This window comes from Crocuta crocuta, unplaced genomic scaffold (genome assembly GCF_008692635.1).
Source record: "Crocuta crocuta isolate KB4526 unplaced genomic scaffold, BGI_CrCroc_1.0 scaffold174, whole genome shotgun sequence".
Lineage (NCBI taxonomy): Eukaryota > Metazoa > Chordata > Mammalia > Carnivora > Hyaenidae > Crocuta > Crocuta crocuta.
Genome location: NW_027530330.1, coordinates 4899403 through 4917036, shown reverse-complemented (window position 1 = coordinate 4917036; position 17634 = coordinate 4899403).

Sequence of the window (17634 nt, the reverse complement as noted above, 5' to 3'; positions counted from 1 at the left end):
GGGGGGGAGGGAGGAGGAATACTCATGAGACAGCAAAGTTCAAGATTCTCTGTTATTTCACTATCCATAATAAATCAGTTTCCCAAGCTAGGAGGTACAGATGATATCTGTTAATTTATCTTTCACATGACTAGAAAGAATAGCCTATCCCTGACTTGAAAAAATATGAAACAGTCATACCATTGGTGTGACACTTTAAGCACAAATTTGGAAGTTGTTATTTGCAGTTGTAAAGCGACCCAGATTAGCCAGCAGCAGTCAGATTTTATTTACACTTCTTGTTATTAGGGATGAAAATCCTCTGTGGAAGTTGGCAGACAGAATAGCAACCAGCCTTCAAGATGACCAGCTTCTAAGGCAGCCATTTACTTCTTCAAGACAACAACAACAACAACAACAACAACAACAAAAAATCAAGCGAAAATGTCCAGCACTCGTTAAAATAACTCACTCAAGGATCATTTTATAAAACTTATAGAGCTGGAGCAAGAAGAGTTTTATCTTGTCCTGCAAAGTAATATATTTGTTAAGAGGCTATGGCTATGCATATGCTTATTTGTCCCACCTCTGTGGGACAAACTGTCCCACATCCATATTGTTCTTGTCTATTTCTGATGTACAGAGAAAATATATTTGACTAGAAACAAACAAAAAGGTATTCCATTTATATATGAATAAGTATTTAGCAGGGATGTGATTACTAATAACCATACCACAGAGAGTTTTCAGATTGTGAGATCGTGGAGATGATTTATAGTTAATATTAAATGATAATATTCAGCTATTCAAATCACATGGTCTTACATGAGAAATTAGTTTTCTAGCTTATTCTTTTGGAAAACACACCAAAGTACCTTTTTTCTATTTAACGTTTTATTTTTTTTTTAATTTACATCCAAGTTAGCTAGCATATAGTGCAATAATGATTTCAGGAGTGGAACCCTGTGATTCATCCCCTACATATAACACCCAGTGCTCATCCCAACAAGTGTCTTCTTTAATGTCCTTTGCCCATTTAACCCATCCCCCCCCCACCCATAACCCCTGCAGCTCCCTAGTTTGCTCTCTATATTTAAGAGTTTCTCATGTCCCCCCTCCCCTTGTTTTATATTATTTTTTGCTTCCCCACACCAAAGTACTTTGATTAGGTAAAAGTAATGTTAGAATTACAGACAGTTTAATAGTAAGGAATTGCCCCTTTCTGATCTGTGATAGATGCAATGCTCTCTAACAAGTAGAAATTGTCACTCTATTTCAACAAGTCGTGATAAGTTCTGTAATTATAAATGAGTTGCTTTTGAAAAAGACACAATATTACATTTATAGAATAAAGTATTAGAAGTCTTAAGTGTATTGAGTAACAACTGTAAAATCTGTTTTCCTTTAAAAAGAAAAAAAAGTTCTATATAATGATTAAAATTGTGAACTTTCTAATACTGCTCTCCTAAAATAATCTTACTGGATTTATTTTTCTACCTCACACACGTTTCCTTTTTAATCATATCCCTTCACAAACACATGGTAAATGCAATGATTTATTGTACTGGATTTTTAACTACCTGTCTACATTTATGCTTTGCTGTTAAATCTATCATTCCTGACAAAAACAGCTAAACAAAAACATTTGTTTAACACATGAGATTAGGAACAAAAACCAAGGAAAATGATTTAGAGTAAATAACAATCTGAATCTTTAGACAAAAATAAAATCAAACTGAATTGTTACTTCAGCAGGGCAAGGTAAGACAAAGGACGTTAGGTGAATATTTGCACACACACACAAAAAGGCTGTTCTCATTGGCCGACAGTAGTGATCTACACCTCTGCATAATAGGCCTCCAGCTCTATAAATCTGTTCTGCTCTGCAGTACTTTCCTGAGAAAGTGATATATTTCTAAAAAGTTCCATCTAAATGTCACCCTGAAAGCTTACTAGGTTGAGGATCATTCTCAAAGCAGAAGAACGCAGCACAGCCTTTTCTGATGACCCTGCCCTGACTTAAATATTAACTTAGAACATGTTTATAAAATTAACATAAGAAATATTTTAGACACTTTATTTTTTTAATATTTTTAATGTTTATTTATTTTTGAGGATGAGAGAGAGAGAGAGAGAGAGAGACAGTGAGCAGGGAAGGGGTAGAGAAAGGGGTTCAGAGAATCCAAAGCAAGCTCTGTGCTGATAGCAGAGAGCCCAATGCAGGGCTCGAACTCATGAACCATGAGATCCTGACCTGAGCCGAAGTCAGAGGCAATTTTACCTGACTGAGCCACCCACGCATCCCAATATTTAAGCACGTTAAAGAGAATGTCTATCTCATTAAAAGAACTGTAAACTTCCAAAGCTCCCGAATGCTGACATTTCTAAGGACAAGCCCTTGTTCCCCCAAAGAGATCTGAAGATCACACAGACCAGATGACTGAAGCAAAGAACATGTAGTGTACACCAAAGGGTGTGGTCCCCGTGTGCCAGGCACTCCCCCTATGTTCCAGACAGCATGCAGTGTGTGTGTGAGGCGATCACACAGAATAAGCTTGCACAGCTGGAACACCAGATTGAAGTAAATATGAAGAAAAGATGATTGCAGAACCAGAGAAGTGATAACGTAAAGCCTTACATACAATGAAAGGGAACCCAGATTAACATGATAAAATATTTTAAGATCTTTTTTTGGGGGGGGGAGGCTTTAATTGGTCTTTAGAAAAATAGGGTAACCCAGATTTAAATAGGCAGAATATGTAGCTCAATAACAGTTTAAACACACCCACACACTTATGAAGTCATAACTTTTATCTTTTTTTGTTTTAAGGGGTGGAGGGGTTGAAACTGTGCACCCCTAACACACTATAAGTCCAATGCATCTGACATTATCCTTTTTTCTACTATAGGCTAGCCTTTAGGAAATCAATTTGCAAAATTTAAACTGCTACCCATTCCCATCTTTTAATTCATAATTTAGTTATGCATGTTTAGGATTTTTTACTCCCTTAAGTTATAGACATCTCCAATCCTATTATAATAGCTGCACCCCAGAACCCTACACAAAGCAAATTTAAATGTATACTAAATATTTTAAAGGCAGTTGGCTCAATGCCAGAGACACATTTAAGGATTTTTTTTTTCTTTTTCTTTCTAACCATCCCTATAAGGAAAGAACAGAGCTTCAGCATTTTAAAAGTATGTGTGCATTCTCAATTTTATTTTAGAGTCTCTTTTAGAACATAGTTAAAAATAAATACAGCCAACATGACTTTTCCTTATCACTACTTTTTAAAGAAAATGTCACATAATTTAAAGAACATGGATTCTTGCTTCAGATAGTCGAAATACATATTTTTAATTCCAAAATGTTGAATGAGCCTCCACAAACTGAATTAATATGAGGTCAGTGAAGTTTGTCTTAAAAATCTTGTGGTAACAATAAATGAGGTCTATCCTTTCAAACTGATAATCAACTTTAGAATGTTTCCCCAGGGTTTTATTTCCCCAAACTTCATCTCGACAAATTAATGATTCATGGGGCACCTGGGGGGCTCAGTCAGTTAAGCGTCTGACTCTGATTTCTGCTCAGGTCATGATCCCATGGTTTGTGGGAATGAGCCCCATGTCAGACTTTGCACTGGCAGCATGGAGCCTGCTTGGAATTTAGGATTCTCTCCCTCCCTCTATGCCCCTCCCTTGCTTGTGTGCTCTCTCTTTCTCTAAGTACATTTTTAAAAAGCTTGAAATAAAAAAGAAATTATGGACACAGGACCTGTTCGGCAGTAAGTAAGCTCATGCATAAAAAAGCATATTAAGATGGCTACTAATGAAATACAAGTTCTCCCCCCAACTTCCGTAACAGAAATGCATTTAAAGTTTTCATGTTTGAAATTACTTTCAAAACAGTTATTGTGGATCTATATTCATAGACCCCTAGGGACTTAAACTGAAAGGAAGTCATAATCTCACAGAGAAAACAACTAGAAGTATGTTGTTTTGATAGAAAAATGAAAGTTGTAATGATAACAGTGAGTGACAGAGATATAGTTGAGTATAGATGACCATTTTTGAAATTCTGACTAAATTCACTCATATCTATTACGTTCAGGAGTTTATTCATCAAAAGAAGTGACCCGACCCATTGGTAACAGAGGGAGGGGTGGGCAGAAGACATTCAGATATGAGGAGGGCCTTAGGTTCAAGTCTCATGGCCTTGAGAAAGCATTTAAGCGTGCTTTTCCTCGAATAAATCTTGTCTCTGAAAAAATTAAAAATCTAATGCTAGTAAATATGTATTCCATTCATTTCAATTCTCTCAATGGTTTACAGGCAGGAATATTGTGCTATTTTTTAATGCAACTTTAAAAATTGGGTACTCAATGGAGACAAGTTCCATGTATCAATTTTGGAAACTGTTAAGTATTATGGATATTAAACTATTTGCTGTAATATGTTTCCCACATTATTTCCATTGTAGTGATTACCACCTTGATCAACATTTCCTTTAGAGAAGAGTTCTAGAAATCTTTCAGGGAAAATAAAGGCTTCCAATAAGAGCTTTTTTTATAACCTAGCTTTGAATATGCCTTCTGCCGCGATCTGCTCCTCGGGGTCAGCAAATAAGGATTTGATTTTGAGGATATTACCGTAGTAACACCGATGTATCAAGTCACCATACCAATTCATCAACCTCAGTGGATCTCATGGTTACCACTTGGATTTTGTGGGCCACACTGCCAACCATGTGGGGATAACTTCAGATTGTAAAGGTGGGTTGTATATATCTAAGTTGAGTGTCACCTACACCTGGGACATTACCCACTAAATGTTGAGAATAACCTACAATCATTTCCATTCTTTCTCTATCTTGTCTATAGAACTAAGTCCAGATGAAGTATTTTACATGAATTTAAACTTTAATACATGTCAACTCACCTAATCAAGATTCCTTTAGTAGGAGGGTTGCTCTTTTGTTAAGTTTAATCTTTAAATATTCAAGCGAAAAATATTTATCAAGTACCAAAAGCCATGTCTTCAAGCATATTTTTAGGATATAAAGCTTAAGATTCCACCTCATGATGTTCATTAATATCTTTAGCCAATTTACTTTTAAGTAGATTGAATTGTTATACAATCGATATAGGTATGCCAAATAAAGGTTATCTGCATTATATTTAGAAAGCTTATAGTATATTTTGGTGAAGTACGCAAATGCTTGAAAACCATAGGGAGTTCTGACCACCCATTTGACAAGTTGTGCTGTGTCTGCTAGCTCATTCTCTTTGCATCAATAAGGACACATGTAAGAAGCCAATGTCAGTGAGCCAGGACTTCAATCTGCACTTACAACTGTAATACAAAGCTAGTTTCCAGAACGGAGATGGGGGTGGGGGGGGAGAGCGTTTAATGAACTCATTCCTCCAAATGTACAATAAGTCTATTATTCCTACATTATAAAAGATAAATTGTTTTCTTATAGCATCCTGTAACATCTCTTATGACCTCTATTTGTATGTAATAATAGCTTAATTATAAAAAGCTGTTTAAGATGTACTAGGGGCACCTGGGTGGCTCAGTCGGTTAACCAACTTCAGCTCAGGTCATGATCTCACAGTTCGTGGGTTCGAGCCGCACGCCTGGCTCTGTGCTGACAGCTAGCTCAGAGACTGGACACTGTCTTCAGATTCTGTGTCTCCCTCTCCCTCTAATCCTCCCCTGCTCATGCTGTCTCTACCTGTCTCTCAAAAATAAATAAAATATTTTTTTAAAAAGATGTAACTAAATGCTAAAATAGACATGCATGCCATGATACTCTCCACAGCCATCACAACATTTTGCTTGTTAATTCATACATATTTTCAAAGTATAAAAAGTTATTGAGGTACTGAANAAGAGCACCTGGGTAGCTCAGTGGGTTGAACATTGAACTTCAGCTCAGATCATGATCTCTCAGTCTGAGAGTTTGGCACCCACATTGGGCTCACCACTGTCAGTGCAGACACCCACATTGGGTCCTCTGTCCTCCTTTGCCTCTCTCCTCCTCCTCCATTCTTTCTCTTTCAAAAAAAAAAAAGTTTAGAAGTTTTATTTCAGGGGCCTCTGGGTGGCTCAGTAGGTTCAGCTTTCAGCTCAGATCATTATCCCAGGGTTGCGGGATCTAGCTCCACGTTGGGTTCTGCACTAAATGTGGAGCCTGCTTGGGATTCGTTCTCTCTTTCCCTCTGCTCCCCCCACCCCCGCTTGTGTTTTCTAATAAAATAAAAACTAAAAAATTTATTTCAACTTAACTTAGACACAACTTGCACTCAGTGTTGCTGTGTAAGTATAGTTTAACTTTGCAGTAGAGACAAAATTTAACTGAAGAATCAAGTCAGTAGATTCAGCTCCTGGTTATATTATATTAGAAATCAAAAATTAAGTGGATTGGAGGTTTCCATATAAAATGTAAAACTGAATCCATCTAAGTTGGGTGGATTATACCACTGTCAATATTCTGATTGTGATATTGAGCTATAATTTTGCAAAGCATCACCTTTGGAAGAAACTGGATAAAGGATGCCTGAGAATTTTCTGTGTTGTTCCTCACACCTGCATGTAAATTTATAATTACCTCAAAATTAAAATTGATCTTAAAAATGGAAGAGTTTTTCAAATATAGATGGAAAAATGTTCTACTTTTTGAAGCAGAATTCAGGCATTAATACCTTTAAAACTGAAAATATCCACAGTTTATTGTGAAATATGACCACAGCTGCTGTGAAGGTGATGACTTTTTGTCCACTTGTCCACAGGTACAGAATGAGATTTATAAAATACCACTTCAGAGAGATAGCTCCGTTTATCATACCAGATTTAAAGATATGAATGTCAGATTTTGCAAGGGCAAATTCCAGTTTGAAAATCACAAGCAATAATCACAATAACATTTCTATGAAAATACCACAAGATTGTGAAAGATTAAACAAGTTGTTGTTTTATAATGTAGCAAGAATATCTGCCAGACATTACACTATCACTGTGGAGATTACGTTAATCAGAAAATGAAGAGATAATCTAAAGTTTGAAAACACTGAGTACAATATGTGTATCATGCTGACAGTCTAACTAAAAAATCTCCAGGATAGCAACATGAAATAATTGTGGTATCATGTGGCATCATCAAACATTATTAATCTAGATTAATTTAGCATTTCTTCACTTGAGATTAAACCCTGAACCTCCCATTATATTATTTCTCATTTCATAACTTTTTTATGGAAAATTATACTTATTAATACAGGCATGTGTAAGCCCCAGCATGCACATTGGAGGGTAGATGGATATTAATGGTTCAATGCTGGGTAGAGTTAAGATTTAAATTACTCCCCAACTCTTAGTTAATTAAACACAACTGTCAACTCTTCCTAGAAATTTTCCTTTCCTTTCCCACCTCATTCAATTTGGGGGTGCCTGGTTGGCTCAGTCAGTTAAGTGTCAGACTGTAATATCTGCTCAGGTCATGATCTCTTGGTACTGGGATTGAGCGCTGCATTAGGATTCTCTCTCTTCCTCTCTCTACTTCTCCTTTGCTCACGATCGATCTCTCTTTCTCTCTCTCTCTCAATAAATAAACTTTAAAAAAAGTGTTCAACCATTTTTTTCTTGTAGTATTTACTATATCTGATGAGATCATTGTTTAGATAAAGGTTTTAAACATAGATTGAAAATTTAAACTGGATGCTCGCTTCCCGTCAAAATTCACATGTTGAATCCCCAACCCCCAATGTGATGGTATCTGGAGATCAGACCTTTGGGTGGCAATTGGATATAGATGAGATCATGAGGTTGGAGCCTCCATGATGTGATTAATGGTCTAACAAGGGGGAAGAGACAAGAACCCTCTTTCTCTCTCTCAGCTGTGTGAGGATATAGCAAGACAGTAGCCATCTGTAAACCAGAAAGAGGCTCCTCATGACACCAAATATGGTGGCACCTTAGTCTCGGACTTCCCAGGCTCCAGAGATGTAAGAAACAAATATCTGTTGTTTAAGCCACCCAGTCTATGGTATTGACTGTTGACTAAGATGGGAAGTGTGTGTGTGCATGCATGTGTGTGTGTCATTATTTGCATTCCCATTTCATACAAAAATTAAATAATATTTCAAATCTGAGATTCATTAGTTTCTTATATAAACATTTTAAACATCTTATTTTAATACTCTTTATCATTTCAATTTAAATGCTTTCATTATGAAAATTTCTTCATTGAAGACAGAATATTTCTGTAAAACACTAAAAGCAGAGTTTTATCAGTTTAAATTTACAGCAATATAGCCTTTCGAAACACATAATTCATTTTATAAATAATACTTCCCCTTTAAAAATTTGCCATGGTTTGTCACAGATTTAAAGTGCAAGTCACCTAATGATATGAAAGGATAATCCCATACATACAGTGTAAGTGAGTTGGGTCTGTTCTGAAATACTTATTCTTTTTAAAGTCCCAAATCTGCATAAGCATCCTTGTTGTATAAATCAAACATTTATTCTGTATTGCTAATTTGCAGTATTCTGTAAAACTTAAATATATAATCCATACTTATTACAGGCATTTTTACCTCTAAGAAACACTGATCTACATACTTTAGAGAATTCTTAAAAGCCTTTTTATAGGATAGTCTGGTGTTTAAAACATGTGAAAACAAGTTCTCCAGAGAGTAGAATTTTATTCTTTATCTGAAATTATTTCATCAGCTGAGTTCCTTGAGATGTCGGAGGAGGTGGGTCCTTTAGATGAACTGTGAATTGGAGCCTCTTATAATTGTAGTGATATGTACACAGCTATATAGCAAACTACTTCATTATGAAAAAGAAAAAAACAGATATGCAAAATACAGGTTAGAGTTTCAAAGAACTTAAAATTATTTTTCATACTAGGCACTGAAACAGTGAGTAAATTTTCTTGTGTTTATTCGGTTACATTTTTAAAAAATTGCATAAGTAGAACAAACAGTACAAGATGCATCTAGGGAGAACAAGATTATAATACTTATGATAAAATAAGAAAGAAAAAGAACTCAACCCATGATGTATGATGAAATGATCACAGGTTATCAATATATCACCAAGTTTACACATTTAAAATATGACTAGACTCTAAAGAAGAGCTCTTCACTAGAAATTGCTGATTGTTTTCTTATTCTACTATCTAATGAAAACTGTAAGAATGCTAGGAATTTTTATTTATTTTTAAGAATGGTAGGAATTTTTTTAAGAAATCATAGCTATATTATTAGAGAAGGTTTTTGTAAATTCCCTTTTACTTACTGAACTCTGTTGGAAGAAGTCAGCTGTAGGAGAAAAGGAAGAAATTACAAAGATAAAGAAGATCTGGAAATTGGAGCCATTGGGCATCTATAGGGAAGAGAGAGAACACCGCATGGATACAGCCTTTGCAGGACCTGGTGGAGAAATACACACTGCAAGAGCTTCCACAGCAACAGGAATCAGTCTGTGGGTGTTTATATATTTATAGCCTTGACTATCCCTCCTACCTAGGGAATGGCAAGCACCAGCTACCAACTGCTGTCAAAAAAACCAATCTGTGTCCACTTAATCAGTGACCTGCTATGCTTGGGTTGTATTGCAGAGTTAAGAAAAAGAGGCACATCTCTATATTGGTTTTTAATAGACTGAGACAGGAAGCAAAAGTACAGAATACTGCCAGTTGGCCTGGTTTCCAGAGATGGATTATATACTGCCAGAAGTGAAATGTTTGCAACATGCCAGCCAGAGGGTTGAGAGATACACATAGTTTCCTTGTTTGGTGAAAAAGTGAATTAGAAAACACTGGACAATAACTTCTGTGAATTAAGTTCAGAAAAGAACATATAGAAATAATAATCCAGGAATAGATGTTATATATTTAAGGTCAAAAATAACTACACATTTCTTCCCTTTTGGAGTATTGAATACATGTACACTTATGATGAACTTGTAAGATATTAAGATTAGAATTTTTAAAAGCCCCCATATAAACACCATCCGCCTCAATATAAGAAATCGCCAAAAGCAAAAAAGCTCCCTGAAGGGGAGCCCACCATGCTCACATTTCCTTCCCCCATAAAGGTCACCACAATCCTGAATCACATGTTTTTATTCCCTTCTGCTTATTAATAGTTTTCCCATGATACATGCTCCTAATAGTTGTTTGTTTAGTGTTGTATGTTTTTGAGCTTCATTCCAATAGACTCAAGAGGTATATATCTTTCTGTGATGTGCTATTTTCATTCTACATTATGTTCCTGAGATTCATCCTGCTGATATTTATAGTGTTGTTCACTCACCCACACCACTGAGTGGTCTTCCATTTTGCAAATATACTGATGTGTTTACTTCTCCTGTCAGAGCTCAGTGTTCTATTAAGTGTGGATGGCTGCTCTATAAACACTCTTGGAAGTGTGTCCTAATGCACATGTGGACGAGCTTCCTCACTACCGACCTAGGAGTGAAGTTGCTGGGTCATAGAATGTAAACATCTTCAAATTTACAATTCCAAATTGTTTTTCAAATGAGTTTTGACAATTGACAATCTCACCAGCAGAGTATAGTGTTGCAATTTTCTCACACCCAAGTTGCTGCTCATATTATAAAAAATAATTACTAACTCCTTATTGTTTATAACAGTAAGTGAAAATATTTGAAATTTATACAAAGTGAATTTTTTAGCCAAACGCTGTTTGCTGCCTATTCTGCAACATAGACCTAAGTGCCAATAGTACATTTGTCTTCCTCTTAACAATATTTTAAGATTATCTTATAGGTATTGATAAAGCCAGGAATTCTTTGTTGTAATAAGAGTACAATAAACTTCAGATATGATTATTAGGTCATAGACAAAAAGAACCTACTTTTTAGTAGAAATCAACGGAAGTCTAAGAATGTGCATACTTTCCAGATACCATATATGCAGGAATACTATCTCTGCTGTCAAGGCTGAATCCAAGGCTAGACTGTTGACCACTACAAACATCTATAACTTATTAAATTATGTTTGAATGAAGTTAAAGAATTTTAATGTAATTATCCCTGAAGCTCATCATCACTCAAAATCCCAGAATATTATGTTGGGCAATGAACCAGGCCATAGATCCAGATCCTAAATTTTAAGATTCACCTTAACCCTCACACAATGTATATGCCAACCTTCACTGATGGACAGCTCTATGTCCCAAACACGCGTTGATCCTTTTACCAGCTCTTCTCACTATTAAAGAGGTGGGAAGAATGGGTTACCAGCTTTAACTAATGATGTACTGGTACAAATGTTATCCTAAATTAATATTTTGGTATATTTAATATTTAATATTCAATTTACCTTCATATCCTCTCTCCCTGTTCTGCAATATTTTTCGTTTGGGAAACAATGCATAAATAATCCACAAATTCAACCCTTCTACACTGAGAAATAGGATTAGCATGGTTTCCAGAATCTATCTTACTTGTGGGGAGGCTATAGTCCTTGTGGAATGAGAGTATATTTTGTTTTAATTCTTACTTATTTAAGTTTAAAACTGCCCAACCAAAAACTAACTTTTATAATTAAGTATAGCATCAATAAAGATCTTATGATTATTTATATATCACTTTAGTCCCAAATGCTTTTATGTTGTTTATAGATGCATATGAATACAGGAGGATAAAATATTTAAACTCTTTAAAGAGATCCTTTGGAACACAAAAATAGGAAAGCAAAATGATGCCAGGAATGTGGCTAATGAATAAATGCACGCCTTGACAAATCATGCACTCATTCAAGGTAGCACACAAATTTGATGTTGATGTTGACCTTTGTAATCGATGCGAGGAAAGCAGAAATATAACCAGTAGCAAGAATGTACATGAAACAAGTCAGTATATATTTGGGAGAAATGCCAAAATGAAGTAAAAGAAAATGTTTTGCTCTGGGCCCTCATAGAGAGAATATTTTATCATGATAGCAAAGCACAGCTCAGAAAGAAGCCATTGTGCTTGGCCGTGTGTGGGTTGAGTGAGGCAGCTTTCTGATGGTCTCCCTTAATCCTGAAATAGATTTTAGATTATATGGCAAAATGGATGACTGCATTTCCTCCAGGCCATCTTCCATAAATATTATTTCTCTTAGCCAAGTGTCTGCAAGGTATCGAGCTGCAGTGAATTTGAGATTATGGTCCCTGACAAGTGCCAGGAAAACTGTAATTCTATGCTTCCATTTACAAACAGAACTGTACACTCTAAGAATCAACTAAATTGTGTGGAGTTCAAGCTCATCATATGGAAAAAAGGAACTCGAAAAGAATGAACCTGAACAGAAGACCACTCAATTGCTGACTAAAAATGTATACAAGGCAATGCTGGCAGAGTTCAGTGTTTCCTCCGAAAGGGGTTTTGCATCTACTCCAACATAGAGTGAGATAGGAGATGAAGTCCAGCAGCTGAACTCCATAAAGCACGGAGGGAACAATTTGTTGAAAAAATGCTTGTAGTGAGAATGGTTACTTGAAGACAAAGGAAAGAAGAAATGGAGGAAGGAAGGAATGCTCATCTATACAGTATCTAATTTTGAGGAATAAGACTTTCTTAAATATTTTCCAAAATAAACCTGTGGCAAATGTTTACCCTGGAAACAAAATTAGACAACTCGTGTAGAATAATGAATTATCAAGTAGTCAAGTGAAGGATAAGAAGCATTTGGTGTTTTGACTGTGAAATTAATCATGTACAACGTATCAAAGTAGAAATATTTTTCATACAAAGATTTAAAAATATAAGTGGACTGTACGCTTATTTATTTTGGTATTCCCCGTTTATAAGATAAATACATAAAACTGTATTTCTCAAAGACGTCATACGGGGAAAGTCTGACATGCAATGCAGCAGTATGACACATGGGGGCAGTAGATGGCAAGCTTTCTCATAGGAAAATAAATATAAAAGGAGTCTATGAAAACAAGATTTTTATGAAATTAAAATTATGTTCTCTCAAAAGTGACAAAGAATTTAATGTCTTCAATATTTTCAGGCCTCATACATAGTTTGTAATAAAATTGAAATAGCTTGTTTGAACTTGCTCTCAAGTGTTGTTTATCTCTACAGAGGACACACCCCTAATCCTACCTGACTCTTTCCGGTCCCAGTTTAAATGTAATTTCCTTAGAGACAGCTTACCTAAGACACTTTTTCTAAAGCAACTTTCTCTCACACAACATGCAGTTTTTAGGTAGCTTATTATTTTTTTTTTCCTGGGCATTTTAGTCACAGAACTTAACTGAGTTAATTTGAATTTGTCTATTTCCTTCAGTTGGCTTTGAACTCCACGAGGCTAAAACTCTATGGAGGGACATAAGAGAGACTCGAAACCTATTTAGTGAATGAATGAATCCTTGAGACTATAGCTTATTTTCTCCCACCCACAAGTTCAACTGAGTCCCAAACTCTCATGTAAATCTTTGCAATAATACGATATGTAAATGTCACCCAGTATTTTCTAATCAACACACCTGAGAACATATCTAGAAGGTACAGCTATGAAAAATAGCTCTGATATGCTCTTAATCAAACTGTTTCTCTTCAAATTAGAAACCTGTCCTTCTTTGGAGGGGACAGGAGTATAGGTTTAGGGACCACAGATTACTGAGAGAAGAATGGTTTACTTGTCTACTCCATTATATCTGTGTCATAGTTCTTAGTCCTTGATCTCAGACCCCACAGCTTTTCTGTCTTGCTCTTCTGCATTTACCCTTGTTAAGGGAGAAGTATAGTTATACAGAAATATAGAGGATTTTAATGCTGCCCATTCCCACTGATAATGACAACAACATAATGTCCCTTTCTCTCCCCCAACCAGCCCCCAACTCTACAGGCACTACGCCCACTATAAAATGGTCACTTACAATTAGCACTAATAGAGAGAGATTTAAAAATACTGTTTATGGAACATTAGAGTATAAAACACTAGCACTCAATATCATGATGCCACTTTATGAGGCAATAAATTAGAGGGATAGAAAAGACAAAACACACGGGGTAGAGGGGAACCACAGTGGGACCATGTGCTCTAAAGGCAATTTTCACATAGTCCCATGATGATATGGATTCTCAAAAGGTAGAGAGCATTTGCCCACTGATATTTACTCCATGCTTAGTATGATACCACAGCCTAAATTAAGTGATTGCTTCTTGAGACCCTGACTAGGAGTCAGCATTTATTGGAAACAGGCATTGTTTTGTTTTGCACCATTGAAGAGCTAACCAGAGTATAAGGTGTGCATTTCAGGCTTCCATCATCAAAGGCTGAGCTATCCCGGAAGGCTGCAGTAAATGTTAGCTCTTCTCCACCATGGTCTTTGGAGACTAGAGGATCAAACCTCATAGGGACTGAGAGCAATTCTACAACCTGAGGATGATGTTCAGCTCCCAGGTGTCAGTAGTTTCAAGGCTGTGCCTTCTCTTTCTAACCTGCAGTAAATGCCCAACCCAGCACTGGAGAAAGGACAAAGCATCAATGAAACAATAAAAGCTAGAAAGTCCAAGATGACACACTTTCAAGTGGAAAGGGAAGGAATATTCCAGGGAACAGTAAGAGAGAAGGGAAAATGACACCAAAAAAGCACCTCCAAGGGCTGTACATTAAAGGACAGACAAAAGTCTATGGGGCTATGGTCTGTTAGGACAAAGACACAGACTAGAATTACCTATATACATTAAACATTTTTATATGTAAGAATTTAGTAACTTCTTATAGGTCAAAGACACTATTTTAGATAGGTGGATATCCCGTCCTTTTTTTATCTCGAAGATTCAGAAACCATATGTGAAGTATAAAAGTAAGGTTGCAACAGATCTAAATTTTGTGAAAGTCAAAAAGCACTTAAGCAGATATGAAAAATTGTATACATACAACGCAGCATTAAAACACTTCCTCCTGGAACAGTCTTTAAACAAATACATTTTCTATGATGACACTGTTTTCCTGCTCCATTTCTCTTTTAATCTCTCATATTCATACATACCTCTGCATACCTGAAAATCTGTTACTGTTTTAAAAAGACAACCTTTATCAAAGTTCTTATATACACCTGTATATCACATTAAAAATCAAGTCTTTTTGCTCATTTCATTTCTTTGAAATCATGTTACTGTTTACTAATCAGGCATTCTATCCCTTCTACAATCTAATCATTTTAGAAGGTTTTACCTAACCTTCTCAAAGACATAAAATGACTGTATTTAAAATTTGGATGAAATTAACTCATCTTTAATTTGTTTCTGGCACATTTTAGTATATTCTGAGGTGGTTTTTTAGTCTGTGCATGTATGTCTGTGTTTCTTCTAGGTTAATTAACTTTGGAAGACATTCATCAATTGTTGCCTGCCAAAGATTTTCTGGTTTTCTTAGGGTTTTAAAATCTCAGAATAATAACTAGGTTTGTTCTTCTCTGTTTCCTTCTCTCACACAAACACACACCACCTCTGTGCTGACAATCCTGAGGTTTGAGATGGTGGAAAAAACCAAAAGCATTACCTGAACATCATTTAAAGTTGAAATACAATCATATATCAATGAATGGCAATGTATTTGTGTCATTATAAGCAAAATTACAGCCTTCTCCAAGTCCAAATGCCAGTAGTGTAGGGATCAATCCACAGAAAATGTCAGCAGCAATAATTAAACAAATGTCAATAGAATGAATTTAGAATTTTTAAGCCCAAGTCAGATAAAGTTATAAGATATATACAAATTTTAATTCATCTGATATTAATGTTTGTTTTTTTGTAAAATTAAGAATATGAAAGAAGGGACACCTGGGTGACTCAGGCATTTGAGTGTCTGACTCTGGATCCCCGGCTGAGGCCACAATCTCACAGTGCATGATATTGAGCCCTGCTTCTGGCACTGCACTGATCATACAGAGGCTGCTTAGAATTCTCTTTCTCTCTCTCTGTCTGTCTCTCTCTCTCTCCCCTTTCTCTCTGCCCCATCTCTGCTCACTTGCTCTTGGTCTCTCAAAAAAAATAAACAAACATTTTTAAAAAGAATATAAAGAATGTAAAATTCCATCTACTTCAAAAGTTTTGCTTTTGTTTTGTTTTCAGAGAGAGAGCATAAGCAGGGGAGATGCAGAAAGAGAGAATCTCAAGCAGGCTCCATGTTCAGTGCAGAGCTTGATGTGGGGCTCTATCCCAAGACCCTGGGATCAAGACCTCAGCCAAAATCAAGAGTCAGATGTTTAACCAACTGAGCCACCCAGGAACCCCTCAAAGTTATTTAAAGTTAGATGGAAAAAGACATTTCTTGAGATTCCAACTAAGTTTTAAAATTTAGTCAGAAAAAATATGAACATTTGTTAAAAGCTAAAGTAATGCATTCAGGGGCGCCTGGGTGGCTTAGTTGGTTAAGCGTCCGACTTTCACTTAGGTCATGACCTCTCAGTTCGTGGGTTTGAGCCCCGCATCGGGCTCTGTGCTGACTGCCAGCTCAGAGCCTGGAGCCTGTTTCAGTCTGTGACACCCTCTCTCTCTGGCCCTCCCCTGCTCACGCTCTCTCTCTCTCTCCCCCCTAGAAATAAATAAAACATTAAAAAAAAATTTAAAAAAATAAAGTAATGCATTCAATATACAAGCAAGGGAACCATATGGGTGTGAGGGGAGAGTTCTGTGAAATAGGAGAATCAGAAAATCTATGCCCATTGTGTCCAAGAGACTAGGAGAGCTATGTGACTTCCTCCCTGAGGCTTGGAGTCTCTGACATCAACTCTAAATAGGTATCTATTAGTAGCTCAAACCCCTCCCTCCACACACAACAGGAAATAGTCAATATCGTGGTCAAAGTTGCTAATCATAACTCACAGTCCTATAGCATGACATTATCTTCCTCAGCAGGAGGATTTAGAATTACATACAGAGTATTTTGAGTGGCTTCAGTTACCAGCATGCTGATTACATTCTTAGTGGGTACATGTTCCCTCTTGTTCGAGTATTTATAACTAAATACAAAAATGTTTAAAATATTTAAAATCATGGAAGATAGTCTTACATTGGGAAGGAATAAATGTGTATTTGGAAATTTATGTATTTGTAACATTTAAAGGAACTTAGCCATAAGTGTAATAGTTTAAGAGTAGAATATCAAATGTGCAATTGAGTACTTGCTGTAGACATTTGATTTTGAATTTGTAACTATTATCATAAATAGAATTAAAATATTTGAAAAATTTGGGGGTGTATCTTATTTATTGAAGAATAAAGTTATCAGAGAAATTTTGTTGATAGGGAAAATTGAAGAACTTAAAATAAAATAGAATATATTACATTGAGAAGTGGCAGTGAATTAAAATAATATTAACATAATTTCAAATTTAAAATATTCAATTAATTGATAATTTTTATATCAAGTATTATTAATTTTATCAATTATTATTAATTGATTCAATTGATATCTTACTGTTTACATTTTGTTTTTAGAATAACTAGGAGTAATTTTGTTCTAACTCTGTATGTTAGATTTACAAAGGTTATTTAGGTAATCAGAAAGAATTTAATGTCAAAAACTAAAGTATTTAAAAACAAGTTATATAAATATCAATAAAATTTAAAATATTTAAATGTGCTTACATTCATTAAAAGATTAAATGT